At 33.5% G+C, this 13,330-nt stretch overlaps 1 pseudogene; it reads right to left on the reverse strand.

The window, feature by feature from the left end:
• The window catches only part of LOC116144695, a 71,450-nt pseudogene extending 65,150 nt beyond the window's left edge, over nucleotides 1-6,300 (reverse strand).
• Between the last annotated feature and the right edge of the window lie 7,030 nt (nucleotides 6,301-13,330).

Here is a 13,330-nt window from a genome sequence, read left to right on the forward strand (position 1 = left end):
AAGAGAGAATCGGAATGAGACTCACCAGTCGGGGGTTCTGTATCAGAGTTTGACGACATGGTGAGCAAGGTGAGGGATAGGAAGTTTAGGGTAGGTGGGTACTAGGGTTAGGCTCTGATACCATGTCAAAAAGTTCTCAATCAATATTTTTATTCCTGTTACAATTCTACTTTATAAGTACATATCAGGATATATTTTCTATACAGATTTTTCTCCTATAATTACGCTAACCGTATGAAGGAGATAATTTCTTTCCATCCAACTTCCTATAACTACTCTAATTCCTTTAATATACCACTCACGCCAACAATTTTTTCTTTCATGTAGTTCAATTATACTTCCACTAGTACATCCAGAATTTCATTACATTTATATTTAAGCTTATAGAAACAGTATATAAAGATGGCATATGTATCGGGCATTACTTAAATATAATGTGCTCAGGTTGCTAAATTATATATTTACAATAGACATAAAAGGTTTGCCCACTGATATGCATGAGACATGTACCTGTAATAAAAGGTGGATCTAGCTCTCTTGTGCTATGCAATACAGTAGTTCCCGATAACACAAGGATAAACCCACAAAGCTCTGATGCTATGCTACTTTCACTTTGACCAGAATAATCCTAGAGCAGGCAGACAGACAGACAATAGAGACATTATGATACATAAGACTTGCCTAAATATGCCTATCTATGGCAGTGTATGCAATGACTGAGCTTTACCTTAAACATTATTGCACTGACGAATATTGTAAAAGATGTGAACATAGCGTAATATATAAGAGAAACAACTGTTGTGTTGAAAGTATCCAATGCCTGCAACCATGCCAAAATAAGATATTATAGAAAGTTGGCACTGAAAAGATGAAAGCCAAATCATCATAAGTAGACATTATATAAGTTCGAAATAAAAAGGTGAAAGCGAAATCATCATATGTTCACCAATTGATCCATAACTTCTAAGAAACATCAGATATATTGATTTCCTAGAGAAACAAGAATGAATGCTGATTAATAAAGTATCTTGAGGAATGCTAAAAACACTCTTTTAACTCTCTATTCTGCCACATGTACAAAAAGAAAAATACAATGACTAAGAAAGTAACCATTTATTTCTCATTTTTTTTGTCTTTTGTACACACACAACGAGAATGAGAGTAATAAATAGTGTAAAAGAGTGTTCTGCCGTTCATGAAGTACCTTAAATAATTCCGGGAAATTCAATTATGCTTCCAATTATGGAAAACTATTGCAAACACACTTAAGAGATGCATTAAAAGTCTATTTGGGCAAGTATTAAAGTATCTAAATCTCATTTTCAACAATATCACATACACCTTGTTAAAAGATAACCAGTGAATTACACCCTAGCAGAAAAGAGATATATTCCGAACAATAGTAACATAGTGCATTTTTTCTTTTTATTGCACAGATTATATTCACACATTTTTTAGCCTTTTGTATAGTTTTTTAACCCTTCCTAGGAAATAGCCCCTTTACAGCGGACAGCTGGTCCACCTTTGTTCTTTCTTTCTTCTTTATAATACAATATTTCTATATTAAAAAAAAAAAAAAAAAAAAAGCGTAGATTAAAGGCATTAAGCAGTCAAATCACGTTATAGAATCAGATGAATTTGATTTGCTAGAATAAATGGTCCAAGATTATACATCTATCTTACAATGAATAAATCTACTTTCTGATCAATTTATTCTTGTGTCAACCTCCCTCATAAGCACTTACTACCCAAAAAAAAAAAAATGTCACAAAAACTTGAAAATGGTGATGAAAACATAGAGACAAGCGACAACCCAATACGTCATACCTCACCACTGACCACACCTTGCCAATCCAGGTCACATTTTGTCACCATACATACTTGTTTTTTGTTTTTCTGATCTATACTAACTTTACTATGGATGAAATTAAAGCATATTATATTAATTTTCCATTTCAATTCCCTCATTGACAACTTAACTAAACTATAAACTAAAATGGATAATTTTTTAGAGCTGTTACAACAGGTTTTCCCAGTTATTCAAACATCTTTAGCTAGTTGTTCACCCCTCAAAACTAGTTACGTCAGAATTTTACCACCAACTGAAATACCACTTAGCCTAATCCAAGAATGGCTTGATTTCTTCTTTTCCCAGACACCTTTCCAAAATTTTACCCATCTTGTCTGCCAATTACTCGTAAAATGAATCCTAAGAGTCAAACTGGTCTTATGAGTGAGAATGATGCTTGAAGCAAGGTTAAACATGATGGTGAATATGATGCTAAAACTGAAGACCATATTAAAATTAGTAAATCACCTCATGCTATAATTGATCCTAAACTAGAAATTAATATTGATTTCATTGGTTGAGCCTCTTATTAATTGGATGTTCACTAATTTGTCTTCAAGATTAACTTACAATCTAGTAATCAATTGTAAAACAATTTATACTCACCAAGGCATTTTTGAGCCTCTAGTAGTTTCTTCTACGGAGTTTTTTGGATTATTTACTATAGCTTGATCAAGTTGATGCCACACTGAGATCTGATCCCCTCTATCTAAGCGACTGGATTATTATGCCTATATTTTGGTTGATCTCTTTCATGTGTCTAGTGTAAGATCAAATTTGGCGTTTTCAAGTCTATCAGTTACATTCAGTTTACGCATAGTGCCTCTCTACCAATCAACGCTTCAGCAGTCAAGTTTTACTTAACAGGAGAGAATCATGGAGAACGTATGATCTAGTAATTTAGGGAAATAAGATATTTACTACTTGTTATATTTAGATTTGATTCCCTACAATTGAATTTTTTATTTAGGTCAGACTGAACGAGCTATTGCAAGTATATTTATATTTCCTATTTTGTTTAGGACCAGCCATCATATAAATAAGGACTTAGATTATAGTTGTATGTAAGACTTTGATGGATTGTTGAATACAAATATTTGATCTCTCCCCCTATAATACGTTTCTTCCTCTAATTCCTTTATTTTCTCTCCATTCTTATTATCCAAAACAATGACACATAATCCCTAAGAATACATTCAAAACTTTATAGCAAAATAACCATGTGACTTTGATTAGTTTATTAAAAAAATGAAAAATAACATGTCCAGGGGCAAAATAGCTTCTGCACATAATAACGGCTTAAGTGAACATAATTATTAATTTGAGGGAAGAACACCCTGATTTTTTTTTATTGGATAAGAAACTACGAAACATGTATTATAGAAAAGATCTAACAAAAGTGAATAAGCAATCCTCTAAAGAAAGAGAAGCTTGAGAAAACAAGAAAAAATGTATACACAACGTATACCAGACAGCCCAAAGATGACAATCATAAAAAGGTGACCAAAAATAAACAGATGACAATCATAAAAAGATGACCAAAAATAAACCAAAAGCTACCAGCAATCAAAATAGTAATCATGCCATAAAACTGTCTCCCAGTTTAAATAAATTATAAATGAAAGAAGATTCTCTAAATTATTGTCAATGACACTCAGGAAGCTAAATGTCAAACTCTATCCCACAAAGAAGGGATGTCTTCCTCTCTGTTAATATAAAGAAAACCTTCAATTCCTCAATCCAAATTACCCAAAACAATGACAAAACAACACATTTCCACAACTTTAGCTTTATTAATCCTGCCAAAAGAGTCCAAGAACTTTGAGAAAAAGAATTTATCAGAGGCTGGAATGACCCAAGAAATTTTAGCTATTTAAATCAGTTTAAACCAAAAACCAATAGCAAGGGACAATGACGGAATAAACAGTCTTTGTTTTGCTTCTTTTAAATAACACACCAAGAGGGAGTCAAGAACATATTAAGGAATCTTCAGTGAAAAACTCCAACTGTATTGATTCTATTGTGAGCAAAAATTTGAGCCTTACAAGGGACTTTGGCCTTTCAAATTATTCTATCCAACAAAAAAGATGAGTAGGAGGGATCATTAATCAACCAAGAGAAATAAGATTTACATAAAAAAACAAGGTGAATCCAACTTCAAATCTCTCTGATCCTCTTTAAGCTCATTAATAGATACATTATCTCATTCAAATTCCTAAAAAGGTCAAAATTAAACTTCAATTGTGGAAAGGGCAACCACGTAAACCACTCTAGATTTGATAAGAGACATTATGAGATCTCGAACATCCATAAGATAATAAGAACATGCAACAAAAAGGATTATCCTACTGCCAAGCATATTCCAAATGGCAAATTATATCCCAATTCGCTGCTTCTAGCATAAAATCAGAAAGAAATACAGAGTAGTATTTTGATATAGATTCCAAGGGCTTCAAGGGAATCCATTAGCCACCATCTTAGAATCCCAACCATTTACATGAACGCCTTATGTACTCGAACGCCATATTTACTCCTTATAACCACACACCATAAGGAGGACTTGTGTCTTTATAAGACAACAAAATGAAAGAGCTAAAAGTTGAGACATGTCAAAACATGTCTTTTAGCCCACTCCACTTTTATGATTCAACATTTTTCTAGTTGCTCTCTCCAATTAATTGACATTTTAAACAGAGAATATTTCCAAATAATGTCCTTAGATTATTTCTAAATTTATATTTACTACGGGAATCAAAAGGACTTCAGGTTATAAAAATATAGACTACTGAAGGCCAAGAAAGAGGAATAAGATTACTTCAGAATTGCCAAAAATGGTCTAGGTTTTGTAGTGAGAATAGTTATTCTAAACTTGAAACTAGGAAACTTTTGAGATATGATATCCCCAATTACTTGGTCTTAAAGATATCTAAACCCTCTGACTTCTTAGGTGGAAACCAAGGGTCAAACCATTCAAGCTTTAAGATAATGTTATCATGTTATCACAGGCCAGAGAGTATGAGCATAACCATCATGGAAGATACTAGGATTTAAATTTTTTGAGAAATGTACAAGAAATCAGGTCTTCATTCTGCCTAATGGAGTCCCACATGACAACCTAAAAGACACCATTCAAAGTTGATATCATCTGTTCACTAGCACTAATCCATCGGTTTAGAGAGCAAATCAGTCAGCACAATAATAGAACAGCTACCTCTTCTAATAAGAACTTTAGCTGCTAGCAATAACAATGACCCTAAATATTACTCTTACAATAAATAAGATACTGACCATGTTTAGATAGTTCAATTGTGTGATGATACAGGTAATTGCAATCCTTGCAAAAATCCATATCTGAAAATATTTGGCTTGGTTTATTCCCTCTAATGTTAACTTTATTGCAATACCAATGGCTTTAACACTCATAACCTGCGCCACAAAGAAAAAAAAAAAAACATTAAACCATGGTTCTTTAAGCGCATTGGGATGATCCAAAAATGTGAGGAGCCACAAATACTAACCGTCAACGATCCAATTACAGAGAAAATTCCTATATAGATCATTATGTTGGTTTGGCCATATTGAGGAGCACAATACAAGATCAATACCAATGCTACAGCTACTACTGAGCCCACATACAAAAGAAATGCTGGAAAAAAGAACAGATAAACCAGTCAGGAGATGAGTTAGAATCATAGATGATGAACATTCGACAACCAAGAAATAAGAAAGATGGGCAGCATACCAGATTGTGTAGCTAGTTCCCAGATTTCCTCAACTGAATCAATAGATTCCTCTTGTGGAGCATGAAGCACAATCACTACAGAACCCACTACACATAAAAGACAACCCAACATTCCCATCTTCTGTAATTTCTCCTTCAATAAGAAATGCGCTAAAACAGCACTGCCCATTTGCAAATAATTTTCAGACACCACAACTTAGGGTAAAGAAAACAACACCACAAAATAAGAACAAAACTTCATAAACTCAAATCACCTAACAATGATACTTAGTGCACCAAGTGGAGTAACTAGCGCTGCAGGCGCATAAATATAAGCTACAAAATTTGCAATCACTACAAAAACAAATAATAATGATAATAAATAAAAATTAATAAAAAGGCGACAATCAAAACTAATTAAAAAAATAAAAACTTACTAGTAACCATGCCGATCCACCATAGTGGTCTAACAGATAACCATATCTCCAGAACCTTAATTTAAAAAAAAATTAAATAAAATAAAAAAATTAAATCAATCTAACAAGAAATGGTAAAAGCAATACATATATGAAAATTAAACAAACAAAAAAAAAAAAAAAAAATATTACTAGCACTAGGACCGTTGACACCGGCCTTCCTAAGGCCTTTCTTCTTGATGATAAAACAGGATCCTATAAAGGCACTTGAGACCACAGCAAGTAAAAACCCTTTTGAGATTATTGGAGTACATATATTTCTATTTTAATTCAATGCCACTCATCACTCATTGATTATATTTGATTTCTTTGATTCAAGAAGGAATTTTTTTTTTCCATATTATTATTTCAGGAAATTGGCAAGGAAAATGAGGTCGGTATGACCGTAATTTGTCTCCTCCACCTGCTAGTCCTCTACTTTAGCTCCATTAAATTCCTGTTTTATATTACTGTTTTTTTTTTTTTAACTATTTTTTATAGATAAATTATATTAAAAAATTATTTCTTTTTTGTGTGAATTAATAAAAATTAATGTTACATGTATAAACAAATCTTTAAAATTTTAATACCTGTTACATTGAAATTTACTAAAATCTTTAATACTAAGGCCAAATTCTCCATGAAATTTACCAAAATTGGTAAAAGCCTGTTGCATTGAAAAAGTGACACCAGAAACCAATATTTATTAAACAAAAAACCAATGCAAAACAAAACCTTGATGTGTCTATTAACTTGATGAAGTAGAAACTATGGTTAAACAAGCAGTTAGGAGAACAAGATATGAGAACACACTAAGGCCAAATTCTCCACGAAATTTGCTAAAACTGGTAAAACCCGGTTGCATTGAAAACGTTACACCAGAAACCAATATTTATTAAACAAAAAACCATCTGGCAAAATAAAATAGAGTTACTAAAACTATTTTTCTTTTCTCATCTTTATTCACTATGAATTATCTACTCTAGTCTATAATAATTGCATTCACATTGTAAACCTTTTAAGTTTCCAGATTAAAAAGAAGTTCTCAATGATTATATTACGTTCAATTATAAAAAAAATTGATTGCCCAAATCATCATCATGACAACAAACCATAAAAGTCGCAAAAGGACTCCATAATAATGATTTTCTAGAATTAGAACAGAAAAAGAAATCTGTGAAACAAATACAGATTACATTCAATAAAAAAAAAAAAATGCTATTATCATAACACTCTGTCTTTATATAATTGTGTAATTAAAGTGATAATAAGGACGAAATTTTTAATTTCGAAAAATGATAAATGGATGCTTTGATGTATTGTTACATAGGAATGAGTTAAAAAAAAATGTTAATGATGAATAAAGAAAAAAGTTCATTAGTTCACTGAAAATTCCAGCATGAGGAAAATCCCATTGGGCCCTTTTCTTTTGCTGCTGCTGTATTTTGCATATGTATGTCATGATATTTTCTCATCCTATTTTTGTCATCTTTTGTTTTAGTATCCAAATGTGAAGACTTGCACTTAGACTTTAGCATGTTGGAAAGGTGGGACTTTTATTGAAATGCTTGGTTCAAGTACTTAGTAATTTGTTAAAGTTTTGGGACAGTGTAACTCTTAATTTTAATTTTAATTTTAATTTTATGGCGCCTTATGAATTGTTTAGTTTTTTTTAATTGATTTAAGTTCATATGATGTTATCAAGTTAGAGATCTAGATATCAAGGTTACCTAGTGGTTAATATTGGAGTATGGTTCGACATATGGGTGTGGAGAGTTGCATAATTATTTGATATGAGTTCTAAGTCTAATTTACTGATTGTTGTTGTGTGAAGATGGTTTTACTAGTTTAGATTCCAAAAAGATGAATTGGTAGTAGAGTAGATCAGTTGGGGAGAATATAAACTTGTCAAAGGCAGTGGCGGGTTAAGGAAATTGGATATCCTTCGTGCAGGAACTTCCAATGAACTAATTAACTTTTTCCTTTATTCATCATTAACATTCTTTTAACTTATTCCTATGTAACAATACATCGAAGCATCCATTTATGATTTATCGAAATTGAGAATTTCATCCTCATTATCATGTTAAACTTGTCAAAGGCAAAATAATAAGATGATATTATCTATATTCTACTCTCACTTAAAGAGGTGCATCATCAGTCGTAGATTTAATACCAGCTCGACATTGTGCTATATATTTGCATCGCCTATTTCATGAAAGCTATAACAAACATGATCTTCAATAGATGCAGCAAAAATCTCAACTAGATATCGTATGACATTCTACTAGGGTTAGCATGAAATATCTAAACAGTAAATTAGTCAACATTGGACAAATAGAAAGTATTTATTATTTCCTAAATTTCTATCACCATGACATTGTTATATATCCAATTCCCCATTTCATGGAAGCGACAACAAAGATTCAATAGATTTAAAATTAACAAAATATCTGAAAATTAATTCTACATAGTCACCAAAAGCAGACACTTAATCACAAAGAAAATATATAAAAACTTTCTTTTTAACAAACAGAGCAGCTTTAAGACAAAGCAAAACATGCATAGAAAAGATAGAAGTAACATGGGAATTCATTTCTTTCTGAACATTACCAAAATAATTCATGTTCCAATCGTTAAGGATAGCCTGAAGCCCTTTAAGCTACACTGGACAGCCATGGTTCAAGCGAGAATTTTGAAATGAGAAACCAAAAATCAAAATCGGGGTGCTGAATCCACTAACTTAGTCTAAAAGGTAAGAATCCTGATAAAGAAAAATAGTTGGCAGTAGTAAAAAGCAAAACATGGATTTGAAATAATAGAAAATCTGGAAGTATAACCAATATTATTCATTGCCTTTTTTAAGCATAACCAATATTATTCAAGTGCCAATCATTAAGGAAAACCTTGTGAGCCCATACACTTTTTTGTAAAAACGAACATTGGAAAGCCATGGATTGATTGAGAACTACAAAATGAAGAAACCAAACATCAAACCAGGGTGCTAAGGTAACAGAGTCCTGAGAATGAAAAATTGCAGGCAGTAAAAACCAAAACATGGATCAAAAGTAATAGGAAATAAAGGAAATCATTGTTGTCTAAACATTACCAAAGTGACTCAAGTTCCAATCATTAAGGAATGCTTTGAGCCCTTTAAGCTTTCTTCTAAAAACATAGGACCATGTTGAGAAGAATGGAAATACGAAAGAGGTTTGAATTAAGGGAAGATGTTGATAAAAGAAGAAGAAGAAGACTGTAGGACTTGGTTGGGATTCGGCTTATGCAAATCAAGAAGAAGCTTAGTTTAATACTTTAATATTTTAAGTGTAACTAATTCGCATCGTTTTTATACACAAATGTTATAAAACGCTGCGTTTGATAACTGATGGGGGTATATATAAAGTCAGCCTTCCTTCTCTTTGTTAGTTCAGCCAGTTAGAAGAAATAACAGATTCCCATTTTCCAGAATTCACATGTTTCTTGCTCTGTTTTTCTGCATTTTCTTTCTAGATTGTTCTCTTCATATCTGTATCTTTCCACCTTGTATCGAGTGAGAACTCCAAAATCAAGAAGCCAAAAATAAATATTGGGATGCTGAATCCACATTGACTTAGACCAAAAAGGTATCAATCCTGAGAAAACAAATTTGTTAAAATTAAAAATCCTTGTCAGAGTTAGGCAAAAAAAAAAAAAAAAGACACAGTGAAATGAGGAAGTTTCTCCCCCATAGAATAATAATGATCACCTCAATATCTACCTCAATATCTCTAGGACCACAATTTCCACCGCTTGTGGCCAAGTTATGATTCTTGGACATAACTAAAATTTCAAGTACGTACAAATTGGTTGTGCAATACCGAACCTAACGACGAATGTATGTGTACATACTTGAAATTTTTGTTGAGTTAAAAATTCTCATTCTATAATTTTTAGAATAAATTTCCCTTCATCAATAGTAATCTAAACCTACTAAACATAAAAAAAAAAAAAAAAAAAAAAAAAGGATGCACACTAAACCATTTTTGCCAATAGTATATGTAAAAAATCACAACCAAAAACATTTGAATCCATACAGAAAAAAAAAATACAACCACGGTTTCTAGGAAGGTCACAGATGTTTTCAAAGGAATACAAAATATGATTAAATAAATATCATGACCTTACCACTTTAAAATAACCCTAGACACAAAAACCATAAACAAAATTAGCTTGTAGAAAAATGTTTCCCCAGATTCATCATCACAAGAACAACATAAAATGCACCGTAAAAGCCCGTAAGGACTCTAATAATAATTTTTTAGAGTCAATTTAACAAAAGAATTGACAGAGAAGAGAATCAATGAAATAAACAGACACTACACTGAATGAAATAAAAACAATAATCTACTTCTAAACTGGTAAAACCAATCTTCACACAAGAACAATAAGTAGATCATTAGACTCTCAACATAGAAGCCATATATCAAACCATACTCCAACATTAATCACAAGCTTCGGCAGCTTCTAGAACCATGCACAAACTTAAATCCATAAATTTTTATTTTTATTTTTTTTGAAAAAAATGAGAAGAACAATTCATAAGACATTGTGTCACAGAATTAAATTTAAATTCAAGTCTCTCCAAAAGCTTTAACAAATTACGAAATACTTGAACCAAGCATTTAAATTAGATTCCACCTTTCTGACAAGCACAAGCCCAAGTACAAGACTCCACCATAGATATACAATGATAAATGACAAAAATAGGATGAGAAAATATCATGACATAAATATGCAATAAACAACAGCAGCAAAAGAAAACAAGGACAACACATCAATCGGGTTTAATATTTTTCATAAAAGAACTAATAATAATTAGCAGACATTGTACCATTATAATGGTGGGGAAGATATATGTTCAATTACAAGATCAATATTTAATTTAAGTTGGACCATCATTAACACATACTTTTCACTAAAATTGTGAGGACCCAGATTCGGCTCATGGGCTATCCCAATCTTGGGCTCTTTCCCTCATGGGCTTTCCCAATCTTGCCCCGGCGGCCCCACTCACTAGGACTATCTCCCCCCCTTAAGGGATTTCTTTTGCCTTCCCTACCACTCGAACCCAAGACCAAGGGACTATAGTCAATTGGGAAGCATGGTGAGTACCATCAGGCCAGCTACTTTTTATTGTGAGGACCCGGATTCGGCTCATGAGCTATCCCAATCTTGGGCTCTTTCCCTCATGGGCTTTCCCAATCTTGCCCCGGCGGCCTCACTCATAGGAATATCCCCACCCCTGCAAGTGGGTTTCTTTTGCCTTCCCCACCTCTCGAACACAAGACCTGTAGGCTAAGTACTTGTGAAAAGAAAGGTGAGTACCATCAGGCTAGCTGGCCTGATGGTACTCACCTCTCTTGTCACAAGTACTTAGCCTGCAGGTCTTGTGTTCGAGAGGTGGGGAAGGCGAAAGAAACCCACTTGCAGGGGTGGGGATATCCAAGTGAGTGAGGCCTATGGTACTCACCTCTCTTGTCACAAGTACTTAGCCTGCAGGTCTTGTGTTCGAGAGGTGGGGAAGGCGAAAGAAACCCACTTGCAGGGGTGGGGATATTCCTATGAGTGGGGCTGTCGGGGCAAGATTGGGAAAGCCCATGAGGGAAAGAGCCCAAGATTGGGATAGCCCATGAGCCGAATCCGGGTCCTCACAATAAAAAGTAGCCTTTTTTTGTGAGACCATGGGCTATCCCTCAACTACCCCCCCTTGGGCCGTCGGGCAAGGGGCTTTCCCATGTGGCCCACTCATAGGAATATCCCCACCCCTGCAAGTGGGTTTCTTTCAACTTCCCCACCTCTCGAACACAAGACCTGCAGGCTAAGTACTTGTGACAAGAGAGGTGAGTACCATAGGCCTCACTCACTTGGATATCCCCACCCCTGCAAGTGGGTTTCTTTCAACTTCCCCACCTCTCGAACACAAGACCTGCAGGCTAAGTACTTGTGACAAGAGAGGTGAGTACCATCAGGCTAGCTTACTCACCTCTCTTGTCACAAGTACTTAGCCTACAGGTCTTGTGTTCGAGAGGTGGGGAAGGCGAAAGAAACCCACTTGCAGGGGTGGGGATATTCCTATGAGTGGGCCGCATGGGAAAGCCCCTTGCCCGACGGCCCAAGGGCAGGGTAGTTGAGGGATAGCCCATGGTCTCACAAAAATGCATGGAGAGCATTGGAAGCATCATTTAACAAGAATATAATCTTTTCAAGAACTGATAAAAAATCAAGAAATCAACTAGCAATTAAACTTATAAAATGACCAACAATTACTGCGAAAAGACAAAAGACCTAATAACTAAAAGTAGATATGATTTCAATAAATAAAAAAAGTCCAATAACCAGAAAAAGAAATTAATCTTTTGTCTAACAAAGAAGTCAAAAAAAAAAAAAAATATTTTATCCCAATTTTCATGCCACTACACAACTGTGCACAAAAAGAAAAAAATCAAATTAATTTCTAGATTGTTGTTGCTCGTTGTACGATTCACTACAACTCATTTCTCTATCAAGATAATAAAACTTGAGGTAAATAGTGTTTAGTCATTCACATAATTTCTCTACAACCTGCCCCTTTTATATAGAGAATTCAAACAGTGAAGCAAACTCACTTAGGTTTATGAAGTAATATATAATAAATAAAGCAAGTTGAAGAACAAAATTATGAATTCTAGCAAAAACTTAAATTCCAAACTAGAAAATCTAAGAAAGCAGGCCAAGGGTACAGAAAATGAAAATGGAACAATTAAAAAACCCATTGGTACAATTTTTTTCGTACCATATTGCAATAGGACTTTAAAACCACTGGCTTTTTCAAGCAACTCCCACTATTATCCTTACCACAATATTCAGTAAAAAACTTCAAATGAGTTCTCCCATTGCCTAGATGCCTTTATGAAGCGATATATAATAAATAAAGCAAGTTAAAGAACAAAACAGAAACTGAAAATGGAACAATTAAAACCCCATAGTACAAAGTTTTTCCAACCATATTGCAGTTAGGACTTTAAAGCTACTGGTTTTTTCAAGCAAATTCCCACTATTATCCTTACCACAATATACAGTAAAAAACTTCAAATGAGTTCTCTCATTGCCCAGATGCCTTTATGAAGTGCTATATATAACAAGTAAAGCAAGTTGAAGAACAAAATTATAAATTCTAGCATAAACTTAAATTTCAGAGTAGAAAATCTAAGAAAGCAAGCTGAGGGTACAAAAATTGAAAATAAAACAATTTAAAACCCATATTATAATTTTTTCCTACCATATTGC

Source organism: Pistacia vera, unplaced genomic scaffold (genome assembly GCF_008641045.1).
Source record: "Pistacia vera cultivar Batoury unplaced genomic scaffold, PisVer_v2 Contig451, whole genome shotgun sequence".
Classification (NCBI taxonomy): domain Eukaryota; kingdom Viridiplantae; phylum Streptophyta; class Magnoliopsida; order Sapindales; family Anacardiaceae; genus Pistacia; species Pistacia vera.